The sequence below is a fragment of the Ambystoma mexicanum genome, chromosome 1p (genome assembly GCF_040938575.1).
Source record: "Ambystoma mexicanum isolate Mex_15411 chromosome 1p, UKY_AmexF1_1, whole genome shotgun sequence".
Lineage (NCBI taxonomy): Eukaryota > Metazoa > Chordata > Amphibia > Caudata > Ambystomatidae > Ambystoma > Ambystoma mexicanum.
In genome coordinates, this window is record NC_090921.1 from 519,984,681 (window position 1) to 520,003,027 (window position 18,347).

The window sequence follows — 18,347 nt, forward strand, 5'->3', positions numbered from 1 at the left end:
TCGATTCCAAATCCCCTGCTGTCCTCATCCTCTCTTCTGAATGTGACACAGTGAACCATTCCCTCTTTATAAAAAGGCTCCATGATACCCTTGGTGTCTCAGAGCGGGCACTGGACTGGCTTAGCTCGTTCCTAACCGACCGTTCCTCCAAAACCATCCTGGGCCCTTTCTCCTCCCCTACTTCCTCCTCCACCTGTGGCAGCCCCCAAAGCTGCTTTCTTTCACCCTGCCTCTTTAACATACATTTCCCTGCTGGAACGACTCATTGCTTCCTTCTCCCCCAACTTCCAGTGCTACGCTGACAACACACAACTCTTCTTCAAACTTTCTACTGACGCCCTTGTATCTTCCTTCATCCACGACTGCCTCTCCACCATCCAGGCCTAGTGCACTGCTAATGACCTCTGCCTCAATGCCAGCAAAACAGAGATTCTTCTTATTGGATACCCTGCACCTTACTTCTTCCCTTCACTCTGGCCTTCCTCCATGGGCTCCCCCCTACCCCTCCTCTGAAGCCAGGAATCTTGGAGTCATCTTCGACTCCTCCCTTTCCTTCATCTCGCATAGTCAGGGTGTTGTCAAGAAGTCCCACCTTCTTCTCTTCCTTCTCAAAGTAACTGTACCCATCATCACCTTCCCCCAGAGACTCAATGTTACCCCTGCTCTTGCTCTGGTTCTCTCCAGGCTAGACTACTGCAACAGTCTCCTCCTTAATCTTCCTTCATCCACCCTGCAACCCCTCCAGCTTACCCAGTATAGGGCAGCAAGACTTATCCTTGGTCTCAAGTCCACGGACTGCATCTCTCCTGCCCTACAAAGCCTTCACTGGCTCACAGTCTCAGCACAGATTAAATTAAAATCCCTCTGTATCATCCACAATGCCATCTGGGGCCGGGGACCACTCTATCTTCAACGCTTCCTGACCAAACCCTGCCCTTCTAGATGCCTGCGTTCCTCTGGCACCAACTCCCTGCGTGTGAAGCGGTTTGCTAAATAGAGAGCTGGTGCACAATCAGTTTCCTCGGCGGGCTGCCTTCTGTGTAATAGCCTCCCCCTCTCTTAATTTCCAAAAAAGCCTCAAGATTTTCTCTTTTCCTTCTCGTCCTCTCTTCCCTGCTAGTCATACAGTAGCATGACTGATGTGCAGGGCCCTTATGTATCCCCGGGGCCCTGATCCCCCACATCTCTCATCCAAGCCGATGTCTATATACTACACTTGCTCAGGCTCACCACGGGAGGTTGCACTTACGTTTTTCTTTTTTTTTTCTTAGCTTTTCACCCAGAGCACTTCTCCATGAGCACCTTTTTTGCTACTCCCCTCCCCTCTGCACTTGCATGTTCTGAACACTCACAAGGCATAGTAGGTTTGTCTCCCCTCCCAGTTATTGTCATGATTTGTTTGTACTATTCATTCAATTATTTATCTCTGTTGTAATTCATTGTCTGCCTTCTCCTGTCCCCACCCTGTTGCCCTGTGGGCGCTTTGAAACAGTTTTGCTAATTGTATAAGCGCCTAACAAGTGACCAATAAATAAATGAATAAATAAATGTGCTCCCATGACTGTGCTCAATGCACTGTCCAAATACTACGCAGGTGATGGCATGCCTTGTCATGTCATTTGTAGTCTTCCAGGGGTGTCCCGCTTTTTTGTGGGCTCAATTATCTGCATATTTGATGTCTTCTCATTTTCATGCAGCTTGTTGACTGGTGCGTGCGTTGTGTATGTGTCATGGTCTAGTGAATGGGGATATGTGACATGCATATTTGCTGCATGTCATTGAGGGGGACAGGCAGTGTGGGGGATGTTTGTCAGTATGTGTGTTTTGTGCATTTAATTTGCATGCAGTGTGCAGGTGTTGCTGCATGTGTGCTGGGACACATGTTGATGGTTGACTTGTGAGTGGTTGTTTGCATGTGTTGTTTGTCACTGAGGGGTGCCCATGGGTCTTGTGTTTTTGGGTGCACGGATGTGTTAGCTGCACTCTGTTTCATTTTGTTTATTTTGCAGATCCTTCCATCAGGGAATCATGGCTATTTCATGGGATGAAATTTGACTGTCGACTGCATGCCAAGGAGACGGGTAAGATGTGCATTTATCATGAACCTTATGGAATGGCTACCTTAGTTGCTGCATGTCTGGATGTGGTAATTCTGGTGGGTCGCCCTCTTTGTCAAAATTGACTAGTACCTCTTTTTAATAGTTATTTTGGGGATGGGGTTTATTGTGGTCATGTTGCCATGTTGAGTAACATGTGGGCCGATACTGCACTACTTTTGTACACCCCAAAAGAGGGACATTTGTGTGCACATCATGCACATTCTAGAACATGTGTGCAGCTATATGCCATTGTGCTTGTTGTATTTTGTGTCCATGTAAATTGTTGAGGCCATGTATGGCTTGCAGCTCAGACATGATGTTTCAGGTTTTATCACTGCTTAGACATTTGACAGGTATGTTAGTTAGTCAGATCCGCCAGAGCGCCAGAGGACCACTACGGTTGGGCTAGTGCGCAGTATAAATATCCTTTAACGTTATATATGGGATGTTTTGGTGCCAAAGAGTTGCCTCAATGCCTACGGGTTGTATGCGCGCTTTATAATTGAAAAAATAAATAAAAATACATTTAATTAAATGGTTGGCATGGTTGTTCCCTCTCAATTTGTTTCTTTTGGAGACACAAAATGAAATGTCTTTTAGTTCTAAGGGTTGCACACACATTTTCACTTCAAAGGTCACTTTCTCAGTGTGGTTTTGTGGGCACAGTGGATTGGCCCATTGTCATCATTAAATAGCACGTGGGAATTTTACGGGATTGTGTGCACTCCACAGGGGAGGGATTTTAGGTGAAATAAGATTGCACAAGCTGGGTACGTGCAGCCTCTCCACGTGCCCTTTGCCCAGCCACACGCAAGCGGTGTGCCTGTGGGTGTGGATGGGTTGCTACTACCATGTCCACCGGGATGCCACGCTGTGTTGCAACATTGTGTCAGACACATGCTGCTACAATGATCCTGCAGACTACCAATGGTGCATATAGCAACACACCACCATAGTGGTCAATGGAGTAGAAACGGTGACTTTAGCACTCCGAATGTGCGCTCCACTATGCCCCGAGTTACAATATGGGCAGTGTTGTACCTTACCTCGGCAGGTTTGTTGGGGTTGCGTATGGGCGTCATCATGTATGTGCTCAGAGGGTAGGCACTGTACCCTGTAGAGGTGAGAATGGTTGTCATTGTTATTTGTTGACAGTGTTTATTGATCTGTGTGCAACATGCATGCATGTGCATGGCCATTCTTACTCACCAAGGAGTCATGTGTTGCCAGGCTTCCCAGCTTCCAGGGCCCGGTGTAGCAGGGACATTCTGAAGATGTAACTATCATGTGTGCTGCCATTATAGTTGGCAAACGCTTCGGTAATGATGCCCTTGGCATCACACACAACCTGAACATTGATGGAGTGCCAATGTTTCCGGTTGCGGTAGATGTGCTCTGTTGCTTGAGGTGGACATAGAGCAACATGTGTGCAATCAATGGCGCCTAGCACTTTTGGGAAGTGTGCCACCCCATAAAAATCATGGACCACTGCTTGCCTTTCTGCCGGTGTTCTGGGCATATAGATATGCCGGAGGACAGAAGGATGTGCAGTTATGATTGCCAACACCTGGTGTAAGCAGCGTGACTGTGTGGCCTGGGAGATGCCACCTACTATGGCGGTGGTACGCTGGAATGAGCCAGTGGCCAAAAAATTCAGAACAGTGAGGGGCTCAGTGCTTGGGAGCGTGGTGGGTGATGTGAGGTCATCTTCCCACTCTGTGACCAGGTCGAGGATTATATGGGGGGGAACCTATACCTGCCATAGACCTGGTTGTCGGGCATTCCAAAAAAGCTGATCCTTGGGTGGAAGATCCTGGCCATCCTCTTCCTACTGCAGCGTCCCAGGATCACTGCTGCAACAAATGGTGCATTTGTCGTGGCTGTATCTGTGCGTTTGTTGACCGTGCATGCTTTTTATGCATTTGTTAGTGTGCACATTGACGTTTACGCCTGCTAACGCGTGGCGTAGGTGTTTCTGGATTTGCGTGTGTTTTCTTGTGCACTGGCGTTCACTGTTCAATTCCACTAATACATTTGTTTTGCGCGCGTATGTGTGGTGTGATTGTTTGACGGTGCAATGCCCCTCGTAACGCCCACATTTTCGCTTAGTCTTCTTCATTCCATGTGTTCCGCCCCCTTTTTAGGTGACTGCGCAGGCCCAGCCGGCCCTTCTCTTGGAGACTTGTGCAAGGCGTTCGTCGGCTCGCAGTGATGTGGTGGACCAGCGTGGATTCCTCGCAAGTTCCTGGTAAGTCCCACGCATTGTGTTACATGAATCGACGAATGGGGACTTGCGCGCAATTTCGCATGCAAGTCCTGTTTCTTCCACACAGATTATTCCATAAATCGGGCCCTTAGTATATCTCATTAAAAAATGTATAGTCTGAGAGATTGGCACACACCACCCGATGTGCCAAAGGGATACCTAGGAACCCCCTTCTCTCTGCTCCTGTGTCTTTTTAGTCACATAGACAATCTCCTAGTTATGGCGTGTGGCAGTGGACGTGTCCTACCTACTATTGTGTGATTTTCCTGCTGCAGGCTATGTCCATAGCCACGGTAGTGCACAATAGGGGCACCCAAGTACTAACTTGGGGCATTCCTTCTTTTTTCACCATTACTAGCATGGCTGTTCTTTGTCAGCCCTTCTTCTACCATGCTGGGAGGTGGAGGCCTGTAATGTGTTTTGCCTTTAGCAGAAACCCTTGGGTGTCCCCGCCTAGGCTCCAGAGTCTCTGGGCAGGCAGGAAGTGGGGGAGGAGTTTTACACCCCCCCTGTCCTTTGCCTGCCAGAGTGCCAGGAGCACAATCCAACTTATCCAGACCCCATCATCAGAGTGTGGGACTGCAGGAACCAAAGACGATTGACCAGGTGTATCGCGTCCTCTGTTTGTGCTGCAGAAAAGGCGCCAAAATTGCACAGTCACCAGAGAAGTTGATGAAAGCAGTGCCAGAGATCATCCCTCGAGACTGCTGCTAAGAGATCCCGTCCATTGCACTTGCGTAATGGGGGTCTCCGCAGCCCCTGCGGTGTGGGGGGTCCATGCTACCCATGCCCAGCGTCATTTGCATATCGGTCTTTGTCCCGCCCACAAGTGCAGTCCAGCACCGAAATGCCAGGCAAACCTCCTTTGAACAAGAGTACCAACAGCAACCCCAGACACTTGTTTCAGCCTTGTTGGGCCTCATCAGTGAGGTGGGGCTGTGCCTATCTGAGCACAGTGAGCAAGGGGTCAGCGTCTGGGTTCGCCCAGGTAACTTAGCGTGACCAACCACAAGTTCCTTGCAAACATATTTTTTAAAAATCAGATGCCCCTCTCTAGAAAGAACATGGCATGATAACCTGTTCTGTGGTTTTTTCCCACTTTGAGAGTCCGCAGCCATTGCTTTTTGCTCACTGTACGTACTTTTTACAAAGGAGGAATATTAATTTGCATATCAGTCTTTGTTCCGCCTACAAGGGCAGTCCACCACCAAAATGCCAGACAAACCTCCTTTGAACAAGAGTACCAACAGCAACCCCAGACACGTGTTTCAGCCTTGTTGGGCCTCATCAGTGAGGTGGATCTGTGCCTCTCTGAAATTACAGAAAAAAACACAGAAATGTACTAGTCTCCCAGAAACTCAGTTTTGCCAGTGCCCAACTCAGCGTTTGTGTGCAGTGAAACTAAATCCCTCGGCTTCAGACCAACTCAGAAAAAAATGCCACCCTCTCGTCTGGTCTCTTCTAGAAGGCCCGTTGCCAAGTGGCTCGGGCTGGACTGCCCCTTTTAGGGTGGGAACGGTGGTCTGGTAGGTTGCCAAGAGCTGTGCCAGAGAGTTTAAGATGAATTCTAAAACTTCCAGCCATCACCGCTTTTGTTTTACTGCCTTCACTAGACAAGAACGGGTTTTATTTTCTGCTGTATCATGCAGCCATACCAGCTCGTGCATAGACAACGTGACTCTTAATAAGTAGCACTTCACATTCTTATCTTTAACATAATAGCATATTTTAACCTAGCCTGAAATAACATATATAGAAGCGTTTATTATTGTAAACGACTGCATTAAAGTAAATTACATTTCGAAATACTTATCGACAGGCTTTGAGCAACAAGAATAGAGGACTTGCCAGCACGAGGCGGTGGCATAGTGCCATTATGGACATTAGAGGTGGAGCACCTTGAACACGAAGAGTTCAGTGCATTGGTTAATTGGAGATTTCCTAGATTTGTAATTGCTGCTAAAAATAAACAAGGTAAGCAGAGTGCACAGTAGAACTTTCCATTGTGTGCCATAGTATATTGCTAGAGGTCACATGGGTAAAGGGCACTGTGCGGGGGTCAATAGGGCTTCTCTTTCCAATAAAACTCATAGCAGCTGACACCAATAAAGTGCACAGTGCAAAACGTCAAGTTGCCTTCCCTTTATTCTAAACAATATTGGTTGCAACCACAAGGGTGAAGTAAACTGGCGTTCCTTCTGTTTCCATAACTTCACCCCAGGATACATTGTCCAAGTGCCTCTCCTCAGCATTCTTTCACTCACTGGGGAACTAGGTGCAGCCTTGGGTCCGTGCCCTGAGGTGATTGGCCATCCATGAGTCTGTTGCCAGACCCGCGGGGTCTACTGCCTCCAGTGGCTCCTTGTTCCCTGGCAATGAGAGACTGCACTGATTAGTGTAACATGAAGCCTTTAGCACCATATAGCATATATACAAGAAGAGACAGTTCTCTTCACTGCCTTCTAATATGAAGTCTCTAAAGGCAGCTTGGGCCTCAGCCAGTTCATATCTGTTAATCCTGAACTGGCGGAGCGCCACACATGAGACTGCTCACTGCTCGGTGAGCTCCTCTCTCCCTTTCTCTCCTTTCTCGGCCCGCTCGTGCCACCTGAAGTCTTGCGAGACTAGCCCTTCACATACCTCCTTTTCTCGACAGACAAGATGTCCTTATTCCATCACATAATGCTCATACCTCAACGGCGTCCTTCTCCCCTGCTGTGGACGGCCACCCTGACTCACTTCAGCGGGTGTGCGTTCTTCGTCGCCCCTTTCACTGCCTTCTGTGTGTATCATGTTACTAGGCTCCACCTAATCTTCCCTGAGACCCCTCACTTCAACTTCTATATCCATCAGTTCAGCACCCAGTTTTGGTTCACATCTCTCACTGCTCTCTTCTTTTGTCTGGTTGGGTGCGAGGCAGTGCACTGCTTATTCCCACAGTAACTTTTGCAAACAATGCCACTCTCTCTAAATTCCACCTTTTGCCATCTTGTGTGCACATATGATTTTGTGCCCCTCGTCATAAGCTTGATGGGTTTGCTTTACCAGGACCCTGCAACCTTATCCTTGTGAGGTAGTCTGATCTTTACCACATCTCCTTCTTTTACCCCTGTTCTTTGAACCCCCCTGCAGTTGGCATGCCACTTCTTCAAGTGGTCCTTACTTTTCTTAATCCTCCACACCGCTTCTCCCATGTTTAGGATGTCATCCTATCTTACTCTGGACAGCCATTGGGGCACTAACATAGATGCAGCTCTCCTGCCTCTCAAACGTGGAAGGATGACACCATGGTGGTACCATTGGCAGTGAGCCTGTGAGCATCCGCTGCTTCTTTCACTGTTTTATGCAGGTCCATACCTGATGCCATGGCTAACTGCATTGCTCTCTCCATGAAACAATGTGCTCTTTCCACCAGCCCATTGGCTTGAGGGTGATATAGGGCTGCCTTCATCTGCCATATGTTTTTGTTGCGCATGAATTTGGCCATCTCATTCTGTGTGAATTGAACTCCATTATAGGTCACTATCTGTTTGGGTAGCCCTTCTGTTTGAAACAGTGACTTGAGGACATTAATCACTGTCCTTGTGGTGATATCAAGTACAAATTCCGTCTTCTACTTTGATAGACTACGATTACTATTCCGTACCTGTGCTCGGCCTTCATGGCGTCCAAAGGTCCTATGAAGTCCAACCCAAACTACTACCACACTCATTGCAGGATTTAAGTGGGGAAAAGAAGTTGCTTGTGATCAGTGACCAGATAAAACTTGGTTCCCCACACATAAGTCTGGAAATACTCCACTGCCTACGCATACGTGAGCATCTCTTTCTCTATAATTGAATCGTTTTTTCAGCCTCAACTTGCTCAACATCCCCTCTTCTGTGTGAGAGTGACTCCCAGCCCATAGGCACTCTCATGGTAGTGATGTATGTCTTCCACATCAGGTTGAAAGATCGAAGGCATGGGCTTCCACTATCATTTGTTGTACATCTTCAAATGCACCTTCTGCTCCGTTCCCCACGAGAACTCCACCCCATTCCTCAGCAGTTCCCTCACAGGCGTGGTCATTTCAGAGAATCTTTGTACGCATTTTGCATAGTATTCCGCCAGACTTAAGAACAACCTCAACTTGAAGCTGATTTTTCTTGTGGCTAATGCTCTCACGTGCTATCTTGTACCCCAGATAGTCTGCCTCCTTCACCTTAATCATGCACTTCCGATACTGCAACTTCACTCTGACATCCTACAGTTTAGTTTATTCAACACATTCCTCAGTACTGCATCATGGGTCTTTTCATCTTCCGCATAAATGATGATGTCATTCTGGAAGTATGGCACATTTCCTATATTACGTAGTAAAGAGTCCATCGTCCTCTGAAACACTGAAGCGGCCGATGATATGCCGAATGGCATTCTGATATAGTGGTACTTGCCAAATTGAGTGATAAACGCTGTAAGTGACCTCAACTCTTTATGCAGACTTATTTGATTATATGCATCACAAATGTCCAATTTAAAAAATACTTTGCCCCCATCACCAATATCAATTCATTGATGCTCGGCAATAGGTAGCTGTCTGTGATTATCTCCAAATTGAGGCTGCACAGTTCTATGCAGATCCTGATGTCATTGGATTGCTGTTTTTGTATCAGAACAACATGATGCCGTCATTCTGATGATCCTACCTCTTAAATCGTATCCTCTTGAGGAGCTGACTCTGTAATGCCACCCTCGCAGTATTTGGGACTGGTCTAACTTGACATTCAATTTCATCTGGTCATCCCACCCAAGCACTGCCGGTCCCTCCTCCGAGAAATATACTCATGTTAATGTCTGTCTGCCTTTAAACTTTATGTTTCCTTTTATCTACTCCAGCAGGCATTCTTTGGCACCTTCAAACACTTTGGGTCGGTGTTTGGTCTTACTAACTCCTACTTCTTGTTTTCCCACCATTTCTTTTTAGGTGCAAATGGGCATTATGACCGAATCCACCATAACTCTGGTTTCATTTTCATTAACTTTGATCCGGCAGCAAGGTTTTTTTTCCCTTCTGGCTTTTGTGCTGTTCATCATGATAATTTTGGGTTGATCATCTTCAGATAACTCTTCTTCCACCATCTCTTCCTGTGCTTCTACCAAGGTTACTTGGCCGTCGACACACCTTAAATTGGCAAGCGCCCCATTTTCTTGCAGTTGGTGCATCCTTTGCCCCTGGCCAGACATGCCGTATCATTCGTGAGACGGCGAGTGATTGCACACCTGTGGCATCTCAGAGGTTCTCTCGGTTTGTCTCTTCCATCACTGACATCATTCACAAGCCTTCCTCCTTACTCTCGATACTGAAGGACCTGCACCTCCGTACTCTGCAAGCTTCCTGCCATTTCTTTGCATCTGAGTGTAGTCTCTTCCGCAGCTCTGGTGTCTGAATGGCTTTGTCCAACTGTAGTTCTTTTTCTAGTATTTACTTGTCTTGCACCTTCCTGCTGTTGGTGTGCACCACCAGCATATCTTATATCATATTCTCTTTGCGTCCCCAAACTCACAAAATGCCACCATTTCTTGCACTCTTGTGACATAGGCATCTACAGGTTCCACATTCTCCTGCTTCCTGGTGTAAAATCATATTCTGTTTAGCACAGTGTTCTCCTTGTTGGAGAATCTCTTGACTATCCTCCTGATGGCTGCCTTATATACATCATCTTCCTCATCCTCGACTGGCTCAGGCTTCAGTCTGGCAAATATTCTCTGCCCTTCCACCCCCATAGCATTCAGCAGCATAGCCTTCTTCCTTCTTGGGGCGTAATCTGCCCATTCAAGGCATCAACATACGTAATGAATAGTGGTTCCCACTGGAGCCATGAAATCACTGTCATACCTGGTGTCTGCAAGAATGCTGCTGATGGTATTGCTCCTTGAATGGTCCTTCAGCAGCTATCAGTGTGGAGACTGGACGTATTCCATCCTCATCACCAAATATGGTGTGCACTGAGATTGAAAGACTGCACCGAGTACTGTAGTATGAAGCCTTTAATACCATACAACTTATATACTGCTGTAGTTTGAACCACCTACGGCAATCTTTTTAAAGAAAATATAGTAATAAAGGTTTGAGTTTGGATATGCAATTACTTTGGGTGGAGTTTTTAAAAGGTCACGGTTTTAACTTAATTTATTATATTGTAAAACTTTGTGATGTGGTTTTTGATATCTTGAAGGATTTACATGATATGTGATGTGCTTTTGATACCTGAAAGATTTACATTATGTTTTATTTCAGTTAGATGTTGTTGATTTCTTTGAAATGTGTATAAGGCCTTTTATAAGGCTATAGGCATACTGAAATTAAAATAAATTACAATAACATATATACAAGTAGAGGGAGCTATCTTCACTGCCTTGTAATATAAAAGGCCTCATTACCATCCTGGCTGAATGGGTTTAACGGCACCGGTAAACCCATTCCGCCCTATTATGAGGTCCCCTAGCGGGACCCGCTCTAGACGTCTGGTTTTACCAGACGTTCTTTGCGGGTCCCTCGAGGGGTCGAGCATGCTAACAACGGGCCTGTCATTAATGGGCCCGTTGTTAGCATGCCCCCCATTCCCATTGAGCCCTATGGCGGCTCAAATGGGAATGGGGATGGTCCGGGTTCCCTGAATGGGGAAATACCGGGCCCTCGAAGTCAGAATGGCCCGGTATTTCCCCATTCATGGACCACGGACCCGGACCCGAGTTTGGTGGCAGCCATGCCCTTATTAAGTGCCTCTCCTTCTCATGCCACCTGAAGTCTTGCAAGTTTACGGCCGGAGCTGCTCTCGCAAGATCAACACTCCACACTACTCTCCTAACTCAGTCAGTCGTGGTAGAGGGCACCCACATCCAAAGGTGGTCTTTCCAGCACCAAGAAGGCATGACTCTCCTCAGGGGCTCCCCATTATCCTGCTGACCCGGAAGCTTTAGGCGACTTACCAAAGAATGAACACGGTGGTGTTCTATAAAAATATAATATATATTATGAATTAAGCAATATTTACATACAGAAAAAAGTTACTAACTGACGATGCCTTCCTGAATAACTTCACCCACACGAGTTTGAAATCCCAAAATAAAATAGCAAAGCTTAATAGATCCCAGTCCTTTTTAGCCCTCAGAGAGGGCTTACATCACTAAGCAAGCAAAGCACAGCAGCTGGAGAATATTCTGATCTAAAGGCCAGTGGAGTGACAGAGAGGAACACGGGCACCATTGGCCACACCTCTCCCCTTTCCCCACTACCGACTAATTCCTGATCCCACTTAACCTTCCAGGCTAATTATGCCGCAGACCAAGTATGGCACATTATGACCCCACCCACCTCTAAGTTTATGAGATTACGCAACCAAGCTTAATCAAGAATTGAGAAGCAGAACCTCTATTATTTATTAAGAAGTGTCATCTTAAGTATCTGGGCAAAAGTTAATGCAATTAAAATGATGCTGCTTCCTAAGGTTTTGTATCTCTTACAATCCATTCCTCTACAGTTCACGAAGAAAGTACTAGGGTGTATTGATAAAGTTTTTCAAGAATTTTTGTGGGGTGTTGGAAAAAGTGCTAGGATCCCACGTTATATTATGGCTCGAAAGGTTTGTGATGGTGTGTTTGGTTATCCTGTTTTGAGGAACTATTGTAAAGGCTTCTTACTTAAAAGATTGCTTATTTTCTCGACTGGTGATTAAGACTCGGCGCCTTGGTGGGTGAGAATTGAGACAGAAATGTTAAAACCGTACAATGCGAGGAGTCTATATTCACTTGGGAACTTACCTCGAAAGGCTATGAATCTGAAATCAATTGCTGTTACTAAGGATACATTGGTCTCGTTGATAACAGATAATGGTCAGGGGTTACATATGTATAAAGAAGCTTCTTTATGGTGTAATCCTGGATTGCAGGTTAAAAATAAAATGTTGCATTGGAAGAGTTGGAGTAATAGAGGTGTTCTAGAAATTGGAGATGTTTGGAATGAAGATGATGGAATGGTTTCCGTTGATGAGCTGAGTATTAAGTATGGACTAAGTAGGCGGGAACTAGGAAGGTATATAATTCTGAAGGATTTGCTTTCTGAACGGCGACAGAAGTTGGACTCTAGATTTATGGAGAAGCCAGAGATATGTGGGTTGTTTACTGTGATACAGCAGAAAGTGTCAGATATCATGACCTTTACACCTTTAGAGAGTGCTTGGTTGGCCTCGTGGGAGAAGCTAAGAATAAAATGGTCTGAAGAGTTGGGCAATGACATTTCGGTAGAGGAGTGGGAGCAAATCTGGAAGGTCCCGGTTAAAACGAAAATTGACTTAAACTTGCGTTATATTCATCAAAGAGTGTGGGGTAAAATTTATTGGACTCTGCTTCGTATGTATGAACTTGGATTGATGGATAATGATGTTTGCTGGGGGTGTCGGAAGGAGAAAGGTTCTCTGTTGCACATGTTGTGGTACTGTAATAGAGTGATGGACTATTGGAAAGATGTGTTGAACAGGATTGATGCAATTTGGACCATCAATTTCCTGCAGAGCCCCTTATCTGTACATCTGCTATCGCCAAGATGCGGGCGCAATATTGCTTATCTGATTAGAATTTGGATTAATAAATGCTTACTAGTAGCTATTAAACAGGTGTTAAAGGTGTGGAAAATGAGGAAGAAACCTCTTATGGAGGGATTGATAAGCGATATGAAGATTCTTTCAAGGTATGAGAAATGCTTATTATGTAGACAGCAAAAAAACAGTATATGAGGAACTTTGGGGACCTTTCAATTAATTTTATGGAAGTGAATGATTGTACATCAAGGTGTGAGTTTTTTAGACTTTGGGGGGTTGGGATGTGGGAGTGTGTTTTATGTATTGTCCTTTGTCTTGATTTGTCTTGTTGTATTGTTGCTCTGTGGTGTTTCATGATACTTTAAAGAATCTGAGTTGGTATTTAGATTTAGTAATGATTGGGTGATTCTTTGCTTTTATTTGCTATTGCATGTATTTTATTTTTTCTTTATATTCTTTTACTGTAACCATTTATTTTTCGGAATCAATGCTTGGTTGTACTATATATTATATGAAAATAATAAATAAAGTGTTTAAAAAAAAGTATTGAGAAGCAGCCATTTTGAAGGTGATACTATCTAATCACTTAACTTTCATTAAGTATTTCTAATGACAGAAATGTATCATTTCCAAGTCCCTTTGTGTAGATTATAAGTGTGGCAAAAAATTCATGAAGTACATGAAATTGATGAACTTTACGCTCCTGAAGAAGGGCTTTGAATCCCGAAACGCGTCAAGCACAATTTTTATTTTATTTTCTAAAAATCATTATGTACGATGTATGGATTTAATACCTCATATGTATAGCACAAACATTAAATTGTATTTGTTTTTTTCAAAGGGTTATCATAAATCTGAACGAATGAACTGTGATCTATGATCTGTTCCAAAAACTTGGAACACTAAGAGTAATTCAATTAATGTATTCTTTGACCTGTCTATATAGAAATTATACCTGAATGATATATATTAGTATATACAGTGTGCAGGGGACACAAATGTCCACTAGTCTAGGACACTTATTTTTCATGTTATGACCCTCCACAACCACCCTTGGAAGCTGTTCCTGCAGGGTAGGAGGCTAACGTTAGTGCAACCCAGCTTTAAGATGAAGGTGAATAGAATGGGCCTCATTACAAGTTTGCCGGTATCCCACAAACTGACCTACCCGTTTCCACTGCCTGATATCCCAGAATTTCTGGAATATTACAGGTTGCGGAAAGGGCGGTCTTTGACTCCATGGAGGGGAATGGCAGTATTGCCGGTGGGGGCCTGATTTACCTCCAGCTCTTGGCTGGAGAAAAATCTGGTAACCCCCAACGGCAAGCCTCTAGTTTGGTGGTGCGGTAAAAGTGTAGGCAATGGATTTACCAGCATTTTTACCAGCACTTTTACCGCACCACCAAAGTTGTAATGAGGCCCGTACAGTTCTAAGAAAGAACTAGAGTGCTAACATTGTGTACCTGATTACATCACATAGTAAGGGGCCATGCTGGTGGAATAGAAGCTATAGAATACCCAGCAATTCCTAAGAATTAGTTTGTGCAAAATGTGTGTTTACTATTCAGAGCTTTTCGATAATGTCGACTTTTATATAAATTAAGAGTCCAAGTGTGTTTTTTGGGTCAATGGTAGCTTTATATAATTATAAAGGCAACAAAATAGAACTAATAGTGAAAAACAGACCTAGGCTCAATAGCCTTCGGTGTGGGTTGCACACCGTAACTACCACTCAAGTGGTTTACTTAAGCTTCAATACATAAGTTGATCATTAGTTACTAATCAATTGTGGTCATCAGTAATGCTTGGTGAGTAAAATAAGAGTAGTTCTTTTTGTTATAGGTTCAAAAAAAGAATTGATAATTTATTTGTAGATGCTGAGAAACTGCCAATGCATTTCGGTCCTTCATCAGGGCCTTACTGTTTCATTTGATCAACACATATAGTCAAACTACAATCACCATTCAGTATGCCAATATGGGGTGAGCTTACCACATCAATAGAACAATCCTATAGATGTTAAAGTGAAAAACATGCAAATCAATTGAAACAAAAAATATTCCAAACAAAGAATATTTCGGCATAAAGTGCATACAGGCCACATGACAATGACGCAGGACAGTAGACCAACATTGAAGAAAACATTCAAGAAAAGAGAAGAAACAAAAACTAAAACAGCGATTTAAAAAAAGACGATTTAGAAGGACCGCTCTGTAACCGCACAGAGTGTTTTTTCTAAAACGAACTGTCAGCCCCTGCAATGGCACATGAGTTCGCGCAGGGGCTGACAGGCACGCCCGGACCCAGAAGCAGCCTCGACATAGAACGGGTACGTTTATGTATACATGTGTGTTTGTGTGTGTGTTGGGTGTTCGTGTTTCTGCGTGTGTTAGCAGAGTTCTGTGGAGGGGAGGGAGGCGGCAGGGGCTGAGGGTGGGGTAGTTTGGTGGGTGAAACTCCCCGATTTCGAGTAAATGCCGTAAGAGAGGGTGGGGGGTTGGGGCTGAGGGGTGAAGACATTTCCTTTTTCAGATTTATGTAGGCCAAAAAATCGGTCTTTTTACATAGAACACATCTCACGTGCATCTCTTCACTTGTGCCAAGAAATGTGGCAACCAAAGTTACAAGGGACATCTGAATGAGCATGCTGGATGAGATGCGGTTGTGCTCGGAGACTGTGATATAGGGGCTGGGCAGCACATCCTGACATGCTCAGATCTCCTTTCTGAATAAGGTGCCCTGAGTATTTCTGAAAGTAGTACAAATGAAAGGAGAACATTTTCTGCACTCCTTTCATTTCCGCTACTTTATGAGAATCTGGCCTTACTCGCCATAGATTTCAATCGGCTGACCCACTCATGAACACACTATTACCAGTCAAAAGAGTATTAATTTCCAGAGATGCCAATGGGAATATCCACCACAGACATCAGACTTCGCCTGCCTTAGAGGTTGATAGACACGCGATGTTAATATGCTTTTCTATTGCACCAAAGCACAAATGATGAACTGAATCCATTGAAGTAATGTCGATAGCACTTTAAAAATCAAACTCTTCAGTTTATAGTGATTCTGAGATCACAACAACAACTGCAAAATCAGATATTTCTTTTAATTCAGCAAAAACAGCCTGCAAATATGGGTGTCAAATACAAAAAACCTTGAACAAATAGAGGGGGATGATCAAGGACTGAGTGATGGAGCACAATATTCGAGATGGAGATCTAATATATTCTAGAATCCTACTAAACGATTTAGAACATTTGGCCATCCTCCAGAAGGGGGTCCTGGACAAATTACAAACAGGTTTTAAAAAAGGAGTGGGAACAGCGAAAAATAGTTTTATTCTACAACTTTCAATTTCCCAGGCCAGAGCACAGAATAAACTTCTCTTCCTTGATTTTTTAGACTTATCTCAGGCATCTGAATGTGTTAATAGAACGAAACTTTGGGCTAATCTGAAATAAAAAAAACACCCTCTTTGTTTGCTGACTATTTTAATCGCCCTTCATAGTGAGACAAGGATCTGTATTAGACTTAATAACAAAGGCTTATTCAGTGACTGGATTGAGACAAATTGTGGTCAGAGAAAGGGATGTGTATAGGCCCTTTTGTTTTTAATTTTTATGTTCATGATCTACAGGTAGCTTTTAAAAATCTTAGTTTGTACCCTCCCCGACAAGGACTATTTCCTATACAATGTGCTTCATTATAAGTATGCCGGTCTGGAAACAATGGTGCCGGTAAACTTAACGGCACTGCTGTTTCCGGACCGGCATACTATAGGTCTGCCTGCCGGAGCCGCTGTGCCCGACAGGTCTGACCCTGCCGGGCACAGCGGCAACGATATGCAAACCGTCACAGAAGCACCGGCACCGTTAAAAACGGTGCCGGTGCTTCCGTGTTCCCCATTCCCATAGAATCCTGTGGGACTCTATGGCAATGGGGAATTACAATTTACCTGCGCCTGACTTTCCGGGCCGCCGGGGTTGTAATCTCCCGATGGCACTGGGAAGTCAGGCACCAGTAAATTCTTCAGAGGCCAGCGGCAACCTACCGGTAGTACCGGCATGGTTACTGCCGGACTCGGAATGAGGCCCAATATCTTATTTATGCAGACAATATAGTCATTTTTGATCAAACAGGCATAGGTCTTCAAAGAAGCCTAGTGGCAGGTAATTCATATTTGAAGGACCTGGATTTAACATTCAATTCTGTGAAAACGAAAGTTCTGCAGAATGTCCGGTGTGGGAGTGGCTACAGCGTTTTCCTTGGCTTTACCTTGGATACTTGGAAACCTTTATTTTGGATACCTTTGAACAGTTGAACTTTTGAAAATGTTGCTTGTGAAGGGCGAACGTGAAGAGAACGAGTCTCTTTCTGCTTTCCACCAGGAAAACGCTCTGCCTCTGTCTACGCTCGTGTACAAGGTCTGCCCCCCCCTTGCAAAACATAGCGGATTGCCTGCAGGGTGTCCGGTGTGGTGGGAGTGGCTACAGCGTTTTCCCTGGCTTTACCTTGGATACTTGGAAACCTTTATTTTGGATACCTTTGAACATTTGAACTTTTGAAACTTTTGCTCGTGAAGGGCAAACGTGAAGAGAATGAGTCTCTTTTCGCTTTCCACCAGGAAAACGCTCCGCCTCTGTCTACGCTTGCATACAAGATCTGCCCCCCTAGCGAAGCGTAGCAGAGTACTTGCAGAGTGTCCGGAGTCAGGTGGAAGGTGGACTGTGGACGGGGGTCAGACTCAGGATCCGCCCCCCCCCTAATAAAGATGGGAAGCGGGAGGTGGGGAACACTGATCACAGCCACAAAGGGACATGATGTCGAACTCTTCCAGCCCTATGAAAAGCCAAACCCACGAGACAGACCAGACGGAGAAACCTCTTCCATCCGAATTTCATGATAATTAATGTCGGCTGCCTGTTCAGTATTGAAGTCCAGATTGGGGCTAGCACGGCTCAGTACATTGACAACCTGTACGCCCGTAAAATCAGCGAGCTAAGTGTTGTGGAGGCCACCTCGAAGGAGGTAGAGCTTCCGGGGAGAAGCAGAAACAAACCATTGTGTGGCCCACAACACCCCGAAAGAGATAACATATTGGAAGAAGGGATCTATGGCACTGAGAACAAATCTCTCAAAGAGGTGGAGAAGGAGGAGAGACCGGCACCTCGGCTACAACTGCAATTAGAGAGCAGTTAGACAAACCGGGTTCACTGTGATCCGGAGAAAAACTCCCATGAGATCAATTTCCCGGGGTGGAATATGAGGTCGCCCAAATTAGAAATGATGAAGACTGGAATAATTACTAAAAGAAATAATTCATTGATGTTGAAGTTGGCATCAAGGTTAGTGCGCCCACCGCCCTGGAACAGGTGGTAAACACTGCAGCTGCGGATCCAA

At 44.9% G+C, this 18,347-nt stretch overlaps 2 long non-coding RNA genes across 4 annotated transcripts in view; one reads left to right on the forward strand and one right to left on the reverse strand.

Moving 5' to 3' along the window:
* The window catches only part of LOC138574324 (uncharacterized), an 83,735-nt gene that overhangs the window by 22,812 nt on the left and 42,576 nt on the right, over positions 1 to 18,347 (reverse strand). The window lies entirely within an intron of this gene.
* LOC138574303 (uncharacterized) overlaps positions 1 to 18,347 on the forward strand; it is a 49,820-nt gene that overhangs the window by 8,398 nt on the left and 23,075 nt on the right. For all 3 annotated transcript variants that reach the window (XR_011303932.1, XR_011303933.1, XR_011303934.1), the window contains exons 2-3: positions 2,010 to 2,081; positions 4,244 to 4,347. This is a non-coding gene — a long non-coding RNA (uncharacterized lncRNA). The remainder of the gene's footprint in view (positions 1 to 2,009; positions 2,082 to 4,243; positions 4,348 to 18,347) is intronic.